The 13,733-nt window shown below is 45.5% G+C and overlaps 1 protein-coding gene across 2 annotated transcripts in view; it reads right to left on the bottom strand.

Annotated features, from left to right (window-relative positions):
* Positions 1–13,524, bottom strand: part of FGFR1 (fibroblast growth factor receptor 1) — a 90,194-nt gene extending 76,670 nt beyond the window's left edge. The window contains exon 1 of one of the 2 annotated variants that reach the window (XM_063311208.1): positions 13,220–13,524. The gene's annotated coding sequence lies outside the window, so the exon portion shown is untranslated. The remainder of the gene's footprint in view (positions 1–13,219) is intronic. The other variant, XM_063311207.1, reaches the window with a different exon arrangement.
* Between the last annotated feature and the right edge of the window lie 209 nt (positions 13,525–13,733).

Below are 13,733 nucleotides of genomic sequence, written 5' to 3'. Positions count from 1 at the left end.
TCGAATGTCCCTAATCCATTCCTTCAGGCTTAATAACTGAAGTTCTCTAAGTCGATTACAAAGTTCCTTAATATTAAACCACTAAAAGAAACAAAAACAATACAGTCGCATTTTAAATAAATACACAGGAAATACGTACGTATACACAATCCACTACACCAGTACTGATTGGGAACTAAAACTAAAGCCTGATTATAACACTATAGAACAGTGTTTCTAAACCATGGCAGCTTTAAGACGTGTGGACTTCAACTCCCAGAATTCCCCAGCCAGCTGTGCTGGCTGGGGAATTCTGGGAGTTGAAGTCCACACGCCTTAAAGTTGCCAAGGTTGAGAAACACTGCTATAGAAATAACTGGAAGAAGAGGAATGTCTTTGTCTGGGGCAGGAAACATATTTGCATTGCAGCCAGCATCCCAATCTAGAAAAGTATTCCTCACCTTGGCAACGTCCAGATGTATGGACTTCAGTTCCCAGTATCACCAGTCAACCTAACAATTGCTGAGAATTCTGGGAGTTGGACACATCTGGGACTTGCCAAGGCTGGGGAACACTGATTTAGACCATTATTCAGAGATACGTTTGGGCTTGGCATGTATTAACTGATAGATCATATTAACCAACAGATCTTATAACTCAAGACATTGTCTCACTCCCAGCAGTGAACAGCAGTTAGTAAAAAACCATTAGCACTTTGTTAAAATGGTTTTAAAGAAATTCCTGCCAAGGTTGGCTTGTACTAAGTTTCTTGTTTCATACATAAAATGGGGTGAACATTAATAACAGGCTATTAATTGATATTCATAACAGAATTTTCCCAGAGCAGCACATGAAAACCACAAAATAATTTAAAAAGGCAAAAACAAAACCAGCTGCCTTTGATTAGGACTTTGGGTAGTTTTGCTCCCCAGTTGGAACTTTGTGTGTTCAAATCTGTGACTGGAATGGGCAGGAGATGGTCTCCATATGTTATGGAGCTCTAACTCCCATTAGATGTTGCCAATATGTCAATGATCCATCAACAACATCTGGAAGGACACACTTCACCTACCCCTAATCTGCAACTGAGTTAAATTTGTATCTAGCCCTGATCAAGAATCACAGCTGAAGATCCCTTAGTCCCATCACTGATACTCTGTGTGTCGCCATCTCTTGGGGTTTCTACTGGCATCCATTTGAGCACATACAGAAACGAGCAGTCATGATAAAACAGGGGGCCTACTCATGCGGAAAGTTCTATAAACAAAGATGTGTGGAACTCCTCTGTCTCACTGTCTTTTATATACGTTTACCTGCGCACTTACTCAGGTTCAGATGAATTGTTCAGATCTAGCAAGTGTGTGCCCTGTCCTCCTCCTGTTATTCTAAGCCTTGTTGTGATACACGGACAATTTCTCTTTATTCCTTCTTCTCCTTATTATGTCAGGCTGGCCGAGAATTCTGTGGGTTGGAGGCTGCTGATTTTGGGTGCCATGAAAGGGCAGATTGTTAGTTGTTGAATTTAATATTGATGCCTAGTTACTGCCTGGCAGAAGAGATGCTGACAGAGTTTTCTGCCTCGGGAGCCAAACTAACATGGCTGGCCAAGGAAACCTTGTCTTTGGTGAAATGGTATGCTCTTAGGGAACAAAATGTATGGTGTCAGCTCCACTAGCAGGGAAGAAAGACAACAGCTCAACCTAAGCATCACTGGCAGGTACAGAACATGGACTGTATGGAGAAATGGCATCTTAGTAAAAAGCATGGCTGGCTGAATTCCTGAAACTCAACGTATCTGGTCCCAAGCTATTTATCGCCTTCAGGATTAAGAACCAGAACCCTTGAGTGGAATCTGGAAACGTCATAACTTGTGCCTATCAAATACAACCAAGGGTCATTGCTTGGTCAATGATGCTTGGTCAATGACACTTTGGATCAACAGTTGGCCAACACTGCTTGGTCAAGGACACTTGGCCAATGACACTTTAGATCAACAGACATTTCTAGAGGACTTTTCTTTTGGCAAGAAAGCATGTTAATGGCACCCAGCATCAGTGGCCCCGCTGCAAGGGGCAACTTTTAGAACAAGACCATTGCAGCTCCTTCTCAGAGCAAAGTCCAAGATTTAAAAATGATATCCAGTTGGCCGAGTCCTTCTGCATCTCCCGAACTCAGACTGCCTCGAGGCTTGCTTTTATCTGGTTACAGAATTAGCTCTCAATATTTCACATAGTGGGAGGAAAGCAGGGCAGGGGGAGATTGAAGAACGATTCTGCTACAGTGGAAACTTTCTGTCGCCACCTGCCTGCTTCTGTGTCATCAGCCCATTCTCCAGGCTTGGCTGCCTAAAATTTCACTAACAGAAGAGTTCCAAACTGGCTCCCAGAAAGCTTAAAATAAGTCCTGGCCAATCACAACAGTGCAAAAGGTACATCTAAGCATATTCTAGGGGGGAAATGAAAGGGAACAGAGTTGAGAGGCACATCAGCAATTACAACTGGATCCTCACAGCCACTGCCAACACCTGCTCCTAGTCACATGCCTACAACCTAGCATAACCATGGAATATTTCCAAAAGAAAACAAACTTTGCCCATGTGTAGAGTTTATGTTCCCTTCACATAAGAGAAACTCTGTGAAGAGTACAGCCAAGTCTTTTTCTAGGCTAGGACTGGGCAAACTTCTTGAAGCCAGGGCTGCATTTAATTTTTTGAGTCATAGTGAGTGTGTCAGCTGATGGGAGTAAGTCATCCGTTTCCCATAAAAATACCCCTGGGAAGCATCAAGCCCAGGGGAAAACCCCAGTAGCTCCTATTTCTATATTTCTACTCAGATATATTGCCTCTGAATCTGGATGTTCTTAATTACCGAACCACTCCTTCCATGCATGTCGCTAATCCTTCACGGCCATCATAGCTAGTAACAGCTGTGGCATCATGTGATCACTAGTTCCACCTACTAATTATACACTAATCTCTCTTTAACCACAACCAGGATTAAGGTCTCTAGAAATAGGGGGAAAGGCTTACTGTTTAAATTAGAGAAGAGATGAAGACTGAGTCAAGAACTGGTAAGGCTGAATAGCCTTTGAGATAAGACTGTTGTTAATTGGTCCACACTAGTTTTGCATGTATAGTTCCCAGGGGGTTAAACTAGGATCAGGAAAATCCAAGTTTAAGACCCAGTTTAATAAGGAAGGTTAAGTGGGTGACTTTAGGCCTGTTATAACTTTCAAGCCAGTTTACCTCACCAGATTATTGTTGGGGGAAGTAAAACTAAAGGAGAATACTGTATGTGCCTCCCTGAGCTTAGGAAGTCAGAGGATAACCAACAAATCAATAAAATTATCCTGCGTTCGTTCAGCAAAACTAAACATTCTGGAGAACCTTTGGTTCTAATGTTTCTTCCTCCGTGGTTTCAGGAAAGGGTTTGAAGACAAGGCACTCTCTTTGCTGTCTTCTCAGAGCATCAAATTGGCCTCCAAATCCACCATATTATAAGAGCTATGGACAAGGATCTCAGCATCCATGCTTGTCCTATTGAACATCAGGATAGATCCAACATGGGAAATGCCATCTATCCTTCTTTCAAGAGAAGAAGCCAAGTCCATTTTAATAGCTCTGAGTTATCCCTTATCTACCAATCCTACTTTAGTGCAGACAATTACCAAGTCTGTCAACAAACCGTTAACTGTGTTTCCAGTGTTCAAAGCATATATTCCATCGTACTCATTATCTCAACTGTAATAAGCAGGTCAGTATTCTCATCTCCAGACAGAAAGCTGTGGACAGGGGAAGTTTAGTCTAGGAAAGAGCAGAAGTTGCCAAAGGCCTCCTAATTAGGACGTTCAGGCATTACACCAAGCCATGATTTGAGTCATCATGATTTAACTCAACCTCAACTGGCAGGATTCACAGAACATGCCAAAGCCATAAATCATGGTTTACTATACAAACCACAATAGCGAAAAGACAACCAAGCCAAACAAGCCACCTTCTGGCTTAGTTGATTGCATTTGAATCAAGACAGCAAGTCTGCAACCAAGGTAAGATCTGAACCATGTGTGGGAGCCCACCTTATCTTATCCACAACACCAGCCTTCCCCAACTTTATGGCCTTCAGATGCCCTGAAATATCTCTCATATTTCCCAGCCAGCTGGCCAACCAGGAAGCTTGCCCGGAATTATGGAATTTAGAGTCCAAAACACCTGCAGGGTGGCAGGTAAGGTTATGTTTAATTACCAGCTTGAAAAGTACAAGTGGAAAGAGCAGAGACTCAAACCTTACCAGCTGGAAACCATTTTGTAGCCTGGTCACTGAAAAAGTATACTATGTACCAGAAAATAGAATGTGAGAAGGAATTTAACTGCTGAATGCATGCAGTCTGTAAATGCTTATGGCCAATTTCCTAGTTCAACCTCCACCAGACCTCACATCTTAGTGAGAGTTCACCTGTAACCTTGCCCCCAATTAATGAAGTGTGTTTCAGCACATAGCAGCACTCAGCTGGTCTTTTTATAGCTTGGAAGCTAAGCAGGATTGGGCCTAGTTGGTATTTGGATGGGAGGCTGCTGGGAAAAACTGGAATTGAAGCATAGATGGGCATGTTATAAAAGATCCCAGAAAGCAGGAGTGGCAAGTTGTTCTATCCTGTTGCCAAAAATGCATGGAAGTGGCCATGAAATCACCAAAAGCCAAGCCCATCTTGGAGACTTCACCTTTAGAGGCAGCGAGAGAGCGTTATGAATATTGCATGAGAAGAATTAGGAGGAAAAAAACCCATCACTTCTTCGGCACATCTGAGCAGAAACAATTTTCTTAAAAACAGCCCCTTTAATTGCATTGGGAACAGGGGAAAAAAACTGCACTGATCAGTTATCAAAACGGCTTGAGAAGGAAAGTCAATATTCAGGTATGGAAGTGCAGCCCAAAGCCTCCTCTTCTTGCAGGATGTGCACATGGGTCTAATACAGGTTCAAAGCCCTGGTGGAACTGCCCAGAAGAAATTCTCAAAAAGAGAAAGAAGACAAGCGAACACCTTCTGAAACAGAAATGATCCATCATTTTTGCACATCTGGCGACTTCCAGAGAAGTTGGAGTTGTAATCTAGTACACCTGTCCAAATGCCCTCACCCAGCCAAATCTGGCTTTAAGCCATTCCTTAACTGTACAAAGACTGCATCCATACATCATGCTAAGATGGAAATGTGATTTGTCTTAGCGGGTTATGTGACTTTGGCCATAGCGATTGGTCAGCCGTGGCTGATGACTTGATATGATGGGTGAACTCAACTGATTGTGCCCTTTTCAGACGAATAATACTAATCAGACCAAACCCTGTGAACCAGACCAAACAGTTCTGCACCATGCAGAACAAACAAAGGCTAGGATCATGCTAAGAAAAAGCCATAGAAACCTATTACTGACCTAGGAGCTCCCACCCTAAAGGCCTCAAAAGTTATGCTGGTGGCCCACATTATACCCAACCACAATGTGTACAGGTAGTCCTCGCTTAACGACCACGATTGGGACCAGAATTTCAGTTGCTAAGCAAAGCAGTCATTAAGTGAATCCAATCCAATTTTACGACCTTTTTTGCAGCCGTTGTCAAGCAAATCACCACAGGTGTTAAGTGAACCATGTGATCGTTAAATGAAACACATGGTTCTCCATTGATTTTGCTTGCCAGAAGCTGGCTGGGAAGGTTGAAAATGGCGATCACATGACCACGGGATGCTGTGATGGTCATAAATGCGAACTGGTTGCCAAGTGTCCAAATCGTGATCAAGTGACTGTGGGGACGCTGTGGCAGTCATTAAGTGTGAGTACCGGTTGTAAATCTTTTTTTCAGCACCGTTGTAAGTCCAAACCATCCCTAAACGAATGGTTGTTAAGAGAGGACTACCTGTATATCTAGGTAACTTCCATTTACTCAGACTAGGGTTATACCACGTGAACAGGATTGTGGTGTTTTTCTCAGACACAAAGCCTTTCAACAAGCACCAAGGCTTCTTCATGAGAGACTGGTCAGGAGAACCACCATGTCGTCGATTGTGTTCTACAGCAGAGACCTCTTTGCCTCTAATCTGTTGCTGCAAATATTGCCCGAAACATCTACCTGGTTGAAAAATATAGGTTCCAATCTAGCTTTGGATTATACTTCTTTATTTCCAAAGGAAGATGTGTCTGAGTATTAAAACTAAGCAACAAAGATCTGGACTCTTCCCAAAACTGGAAAGTCCTCTTCATCCCGGCCCTACGTGCCTGCACTCTTTATTTTGTTCAAAGACCACTTGCTATAAGGGACTCTCCCCTTCTCTTTTCACTCTAGCCAATGTCTAGTTCCCAAGCTGCAGCTTCTTTTCTATTCCAGTCGGAGACGGTCTTGATGCTTTTTAATCCTCTCTGAAGATGACAATGGAGGGGTCTGCCAACCACCCCTGAGATTACGGAAGGAAAGAGCTTGTGTGTGCTGGAGAAGAATGGCTTTCTGCCAAAGAAATATGTGACAGGCCCCAACAGAGCTGAGCCTTGGCAAGCTCCTCCGCGCGTGATTATTTACACCGAGAGAGCCTGGGAGAAACAACAAGGTCTGCAGGAATCCATCTGCTCAAGTTGGAATATGCATCTCCAACCCTTTTTCTCCCCCCATCCTGGGCGGCTTCTGCTATGACTGCAAACAAAATAGAATTTATTGTATTTATTTAGGGAAGGGTACTGTACCTATAAGTCCTCCTCTCTGATCAACAGCGACACCTGAAAACAGGAAATGATAACCTAACTCCCTGGTCAGTACAGTTCAATTCACTCAACCCTCTTCAGTTAGCAAGATCTGGAAAAATCTCTACAGGAGATATGAAGATTTAGGAAAGGAAAAAATGAGGGAAAATGGTGCTTCCCCTCACCTAAAGGTTGGGGGAAAAGAGGAAGATAGTCCCCCCCCCCGAAATGTTTGTGGTGCTGGGTTTTTCTCAGCATTTTCCATCCCCAAGAACTTACACCTAGCTTTTTCCTGCAAACCTGGTCAACAATGACAAATGCTGGAACTCACGGTTTGGCAGCATCTTGAGGACCATTTAGACCCATTATTCTTGGTCTAAAGTAATTCTTCAACCTTAATTAATTTGTTGTAAATGAGGACCTGAGTTTTCCCCTTGTTTTCTTTGCATAACGCATCTAAATGTTAACTAAGTCTGAGGCTCTAGAGAAGTCTTCCCCAATACTGCAAGCCTAGGATGAGAAGAGACGACTATATCTGGAAGGCAGCAGCAGTCAGGAGAAGCACTATGACCTTCCTTTTTTCTTAACTATACCAGGCTGGGTTTTACTCACAACCCTCACATTGTCCCCAGTGTCTGAACTCCTACCTGTTGAGATACTTAAGGTGAACCAAAGATCTCTAGAAAACCGTCAAGGAAATTGTTGATTTAGTCAAGCAAAACTGAAATGATTTCAGAGTTTAAAAAGGTGAAAATGAAAAAGAAGAGTTTTGAAGAAACAGGAAATCAATTTGTACAGATCTTATATGCTTGATAAAGCTTCTAAGAACTGCCTCTATGGAGCAGAAACTTTAAGAAAACTTAGCCACTTATTAACATTGGATTTATTGCCAACATTCCAAGATGGAAATACACTTTGTCTTTTGAATTCCATGGGACTTACTTACAGGCTATATATTAATCATCAGGGTTCTGGTCAAGTGATATTTTGATAATTGGACAAGGAACTAAGAAATGAAATACTGCAGTCTGATCCTAGGTACTCAGGAGAACATTTCAAAATTTTACCATAGGTCCTTCTCCCAAGTGAATGCATACAGTAGTACAGCCTATAGTTCTCAAAATGGTGGGGAGAATTCATTGGACGCTCATTTGCTTTATAAATAGAAGGCCATAGGCTCAAGCCCCACCAATTAAAAGCATCAGGGAGCAGGCAGTAAGAAATTCTTCTGCTGAAAAAATCCCAGGACCAGTTGGAAAACACAATTCTGGAATAAACTTGATTCCAGGTAGGGCAAAGTCTTTCAAATCCTTCATTTCTACCAAAAGCTCAAAGTTAACATAATAAAAGCACTGGCATTCTTTCTGGGATGGCTCATTAGCATAGGAGTTAACTATCTTGATGCAAGTCATCAAGCAGCCAAGATGGGAGTGCAAATCAGCCACTTGCAAGAGGAGAAAAACAGACCTAAAACGTGGAATGAGAATTATGTCCTCTGTGCCAGGGACTTACTTCGAACCACCTGGGGAGCAAAACAATCCATCTGCTGGCCACCCTGATTTCATGGTGTTTAGATACTGGTTCCTGTATTTTAAAGTCACTTCATTTCTTGGATCCTCTTCACACATACTAATAGCTCTGGAATAAATAAGCTTGACTCCACCATTTTTCACTCCCTGACTCTTAGACAATCTAAGGTGGCTTTCATTGCAACGACTATCAAAACACCAAGCATCCCCAGGGACCAAGCAACATTCTCCCCAACTAACAAATGGGAATGTGTAAATATGGCACCTGATTAGTGCCACTCCCATCCCGGTTGCTGGTTTGGTGCTTTGTAAAAAGCACTACAGTTGCTAAAAGAGGAGGCATCCATCATGGCATCATCCCCCTACTCACAACCTAAAAGAACAGTGCCTGGTGGATAGTTTGTGTCCAGCATGGGGAAGGAACAGGGTGAGAGTCCTGGAGCTATTCCCACCCATGAGGACACAGGGGGGGCCTCTGGGAGCTGCCAGACTCCCCGAGATTTCAGCTCAACTGGAAAGAAATCAGCTCAGCTCCTAAACAGAGATAATGTCATGTGATCACCCAGGAGTCAATATGAGTTTGGAGCAGTACAAATGCCTCATATGGAGGCATCCTCAAGAAAAGAAGGAAGGGCTTCACAGGCATGGAAGAGTTTGCTTGGTCTCTGAATTTAAAAACAGAAGGTTTCCTAACACATCTCCCCATAGGGCATTGGTTCTGCCCTTTCCTCCAATTTATTTGTAGATTTTATGCTCTATTATGCAAGAGTGAGTGCCCAATAGTAAAAGACAGAATGCAAATATTTTAATTAAAATAAATCAACATATAAAAGCCAATCAGTTAAAAATACATCACAAAAACCCCCAACAGCTCAAACATCAGTTTTAAAGTTAATCCTGATGAAAGAACAGGAGAGATGGAATTGGCCTAGCTTCTCAGCAGAGAATCCTGGGAGAAAGAGATGGTTTGTCTTGATCTAGCAAAACGGTCTTCAGTTGTTGTAGGACAGAAAGTCTTGTGTTAGGAGAACTACTTTCCCATGGAAGACACAGAAATCCTTGTGTTTGTTTGCTTTTTAAGTGGAGAAAAACTTTAATCAATAACACGCAAGGTAACATCTATGCAGTTGGAATCCTAAAACCAAGACCACGGGGGCATTGGTGGAAAATGGCCATCAGATTCCAGCTGTAAAGACAATAGCACCACCAATCTATTGCTGTTGGGAAAGCAAAAGCGATCTACAAGATATTAGTAAAAAAAGAAAAGTTGCTCTGATTCCAAGCAAATTAAAAGGCATTTCCATACTTTTTATTGGACTATTGCACACTGATAAAACAAGGGGACCTTTGAATTCTCTAGAGGGTTTCATCTGGCCACACAAAAAAGCACCGTATAGCAGATTTCCAGCTCATGCAGGATGTTACAACAGCTCAGAAACCTCAGCTGGAAAAAACAATGTACCCAAGCTTACTTTTCCTGCTAAACAGCATGCCAAATTATCACTTAAGTACCTTAGAAGATGACAGCTCAAACTTTGCCCTGTGTACCTGAAAGCAAACTTATCTAACATTTAGATTCCTTTCTTCAGCATGTCATTTTTCCTTCTTACTTCAAAAGTAGTCTGATACTTGAATTTTTAAAACAAGAAAAGGGCTATTCAGTTCAGCGACTTAAATCCATCTTCAGCCACAATAAACCAGCAACCAAAAGAAAGTAATCCAGTAGAAGATGGCATCTGCCATAAAAGTTTCCTATGAGCCTTTTATTGCCCAACAAGACAATAACTGAGAATGGGATCTGCACCTATAACTCCACCTCACTATCTAACAAACCAACAATCCTTAATCTGTCTTAATTCCCCAAATTCAAGACTGCAGGGTAAGAGGGTGGGGGAAAACCCCATTTTCGTTTTAGGATGTAACCAACTTAAGCTCTGGAGAATACTCAGCAGCTCGCTTATAGAATCAGCATTTAAGGAGATGATTTGAAATCAGCACTCTCTAGCTCTGGCCCACAGGGTCTGATTTCAGATCTTTATGGATGAGAAGAATCGCCGACTTTTATTTTAATTTATACGGTAGGCTTTGTCCCTCAAAGACTTGCATCTCAAGTTATCCTGAACCATTCTGTTTACTTATAAAGACCATCCTACCCTTCTCTCTGTTTACTGACCCACTTTACACTTGATAACAAACCATTATTTGCTAAACTGTGGTTGAATAAACCATAACGGGTGGGGTTTAGATGTACTAGCCCATAAATCATGGTTTAGGAACCAAGTTGGCTGGGTTCATGTAATGTGCTAAGACAAAACCAAGCAAACCTTATTGTGGCTTAACACCATACACAGCACTTACCCAACGTACTATGTATGCATTCTGTCCACATTAGGACAACCACCATGCAGCCATAATCTAAAGGGACATCATGTTGAAGTTTGCACAGAACAAAGTCTTTCAAAATATCCCAGATGGAAAATTCCCTATCCCTAAGTACGCTACTATGGTTTCTATTTATTCATTGAAAAATATTTACAGTACATTTCAATCAGTGCTGGTAGAGGAGCTCTTCTTTTGAATGCAGTATTTAAAAGGCATCAAATTCTTAAAAATATATTTTATGGGCTCGGATACTGTTGGATATTAGCTACTGCGCACACCAAAGTGAACCGGAGTTGGGGGAATAGGAGAGACAGACAGAAGCTAGCCGGCCCAAATTATCAAGGTGAGACGCAGTTGGCTTTTGAGTTGATTCTAAACAGCATGGTCTGCCCATTAGCGCAAGGGTTTTATAAATACTTGTGTGCTTATAAATGGGAATGTTAAGACATTGCCTCCTGAGAAGGCAACTGATCATGAAAAGGCGGCTATGATCTGGAACACAGGACAACATAAAGACACCTGCCGGTGCTCCTACAGAGCTCCTGTTCCATAGCAGAACATCTAATTCTATGAATATAGTCCAATGCCCTTGGCGAACCAACAAAATACGCTTTTGCACCTATATTTGCACAACATGTAGCTGTACCTAATCTCAGAGTGGAGGCACACTCCCATGCAAGCACCAGGTGACCTTTCCCTTATCTTGCATACCTCTGAGCAATGAGTAGACATGTCACAGGTCTAACCACCTCTCTGAAAAGTCATTGCTCCGGGGGCCCACTGTTTATCCCCCCTCCCTTCCAGCAAACCTATGCAGGCGCTCACAAGGGATAGCGTTCAACGCCAGCTGAGCCATAGGCTCTAGTCCATGGGCGATGATGTCATGATCCACTCACACCGATGCCACAGGGCCCTTGGCACAAGGACTGTCCCCTGCCTACCCGCCCACGCAGCCAAAGATGGTAACAGCAGTGAGCTTGATAGTCCTTTCCGCAGACCAGACAACAGCGAAGGAAGGAACAGATTGGATATTCAACCACTCTGCAAGAAATCAGCATAGGAAGGCACTTTCAAGCCAGCTTACACATGAGCAGCATCGCTGTCTTGTCGACAGCCCCCTCCCAAAGCTCCCCACCTCATCAAGCAGATTTTAAACTATAACAGGTGGCCAGTACTCCCCAAAGCTCATTTCTTGGGTCAACAGTGACAGTACACAGACAGGGGCAATTTGGCATGGTGGAGCCTGGCAATACAGCCTTCAATCCCTCCATCCCCTTCCTTTGCTTCTACTTGGCAACCCAGCAGGCAGAAGGAACTGGGAGGATGGGTGTCCCTGGGCTGCCCAGCTGCTGACCTGTAGCCTCAACTCATTCCTGCCCGACAGTCTTATGAAAAAGACACTTTGCCCAGGAGCAGACATCTAAACTAACCGGCCTCATCAATGAGCCATAACCCACTGCTACTTGTACAATACCAGCCTTTCCTCAATTAAGAGCTCTCCAGTTATGCTGGGCTACAGAATCCATGCCAGATGGGAATTCTAGGCACTGTAATCCAGCCCAGTTGGAGAGCACCAGATCGAAGGAAGCCAGATTTATGCAGTGCCATCCATGTGTTTGGCACAGTACAAAATTCCATAACAAATCAAGACCCAGTTCTGTGTCCTGAGGAGCTTACAATCCAAATTTCAGAGGCAGAGGAGAAGCAGCAAGGGATGCCAGTCAAGGAAGGCAGCTATTTCTACTTTGGAGAAAAAGCTTGAAGTAAAATCGTCAAGGCATTAAGGTCCCCATGCTTGACTACGAACAGTTCTGTTTAAAATCAGAAGTCGCCACTCGGGTCCCGGATAGATTTTATGCCCCCGGACACAAGTTAAGGATCGGTAAAGAGTATCTCAGAGCACCCACCCGCTCTTAATTTCAGTTACTACACTAGCTTGCAGCCAAGGAGAAGAGACATCAAGCCGCTACAGAGCTTCGAGAGCCCGGCGGCGGTTCCGGAACGCCACCGACCTCGGTCCTGGAGAACCCTGGCCCGTTTGCGTGTGCGCGCGCGCCTCGGTGCCTGCTTGCTCGCGTGCGTGCCTGCGTGTGTACCCGAGCGACTGCATCAAACCGAACGGAATTGCGGCTTCGGCCAACACCCACGCCCACCGGCTTCACCAGGCGGACACCCCCCGACCCACCTTTGCAAAGACCGAAGCGCTTTCCTTCTGCCCCCGCACATCCCCGGTCGGTAAGCGCCCCGTCGCGGGCCTCCCGCCGCCTACCCGCCCCCGCTCCGGGAACAGCGGCGGGGAAGCGGGCCGGTTTCCGAGCCCCCCTCCAAGTCGTTGCACTGCCAGGCGCCAAACGCCGGGGGCGATGGAGAACCCGGCTCAGCTGGATACCAGCGGGAAGTTTGCCAACGGCACTCGCCGCGCCCCCCCCCCAACATTTTTCCCGGGGAAAGCTACCACAAAACGGGCTTCGGGAGCCTGCGATGGCTCCCCGGTCGCTGCCGAGGGCCGAGAGGCAATGGCCGCGCCTCTGGGAACCCCCGGTTGGAAAGGAGAAAGTTTGGGCGCAACTTTCTCTCCCGCCACGGGCGACGGAGCAGTAGCCAACTTACCGCGCTGATGGGGGAGGGGGGACCTCCCGGCGCAGGCGAGCGCTTCGGGGGGCAGGAAGTCGCCCCCCTCCTCGGCCGGCGGCCCAGGTAGCCCCAGCAGGTCCGGCCGCGACAAACCCAAGTCCGCCGCTGGGAAACAATGGGCGAGCCACGCGCGCTGCTCCTCGGCCGGCTCGGCTCAGAGTCCGGGCTCCATCGGCGGCGGCGCCGACCCGCCGAGAGCGCTGGCGCAGGCAGCCCCGCCGCAGCGACTCCGCCTTCCAAGTCCTCGGAGGGCGGCCGGACTCGGCGGGGCAGGCAGGAAGGCAGGTGGCGCGGGGGGAGCGGGTGGCGGCGGGGCGCTCCGGAAGGGCTCCTGGGCGCGCGCTGCCCGGGGAGAGCGCGGCGCAGCCGGTGCTCGAGGAGACTCGCTCGGCCGTTCGCACAGTCCAGCGCCGGAGAGCGGCCGGGCAGTGAGTCACTCCCACCCCTCTCGGCCGGCCCGGCCCGGCTCAGCCCCGCCCCGGCTCAGCCC

The sequence above is a fragment of the Candoia aspera genome, chromosome 9 (assembly GCF_035149785.1).
Source record: "Candoia aspera isolate rCanAsp1 chromosome 9, rCanAsp1.hap2, whole genome shotgun sequence".
In the NCBI taxonomy this organism is placed as follows: domain Eukaryota; kingdom Metazoa; phylum Chordata; class Lepidosauria; order Squamata; family Boidae; genus Candoia; species Candoia aspera.
This window is presented reverse-complemented; position numbering and strand designations above follow the sequence as displayed.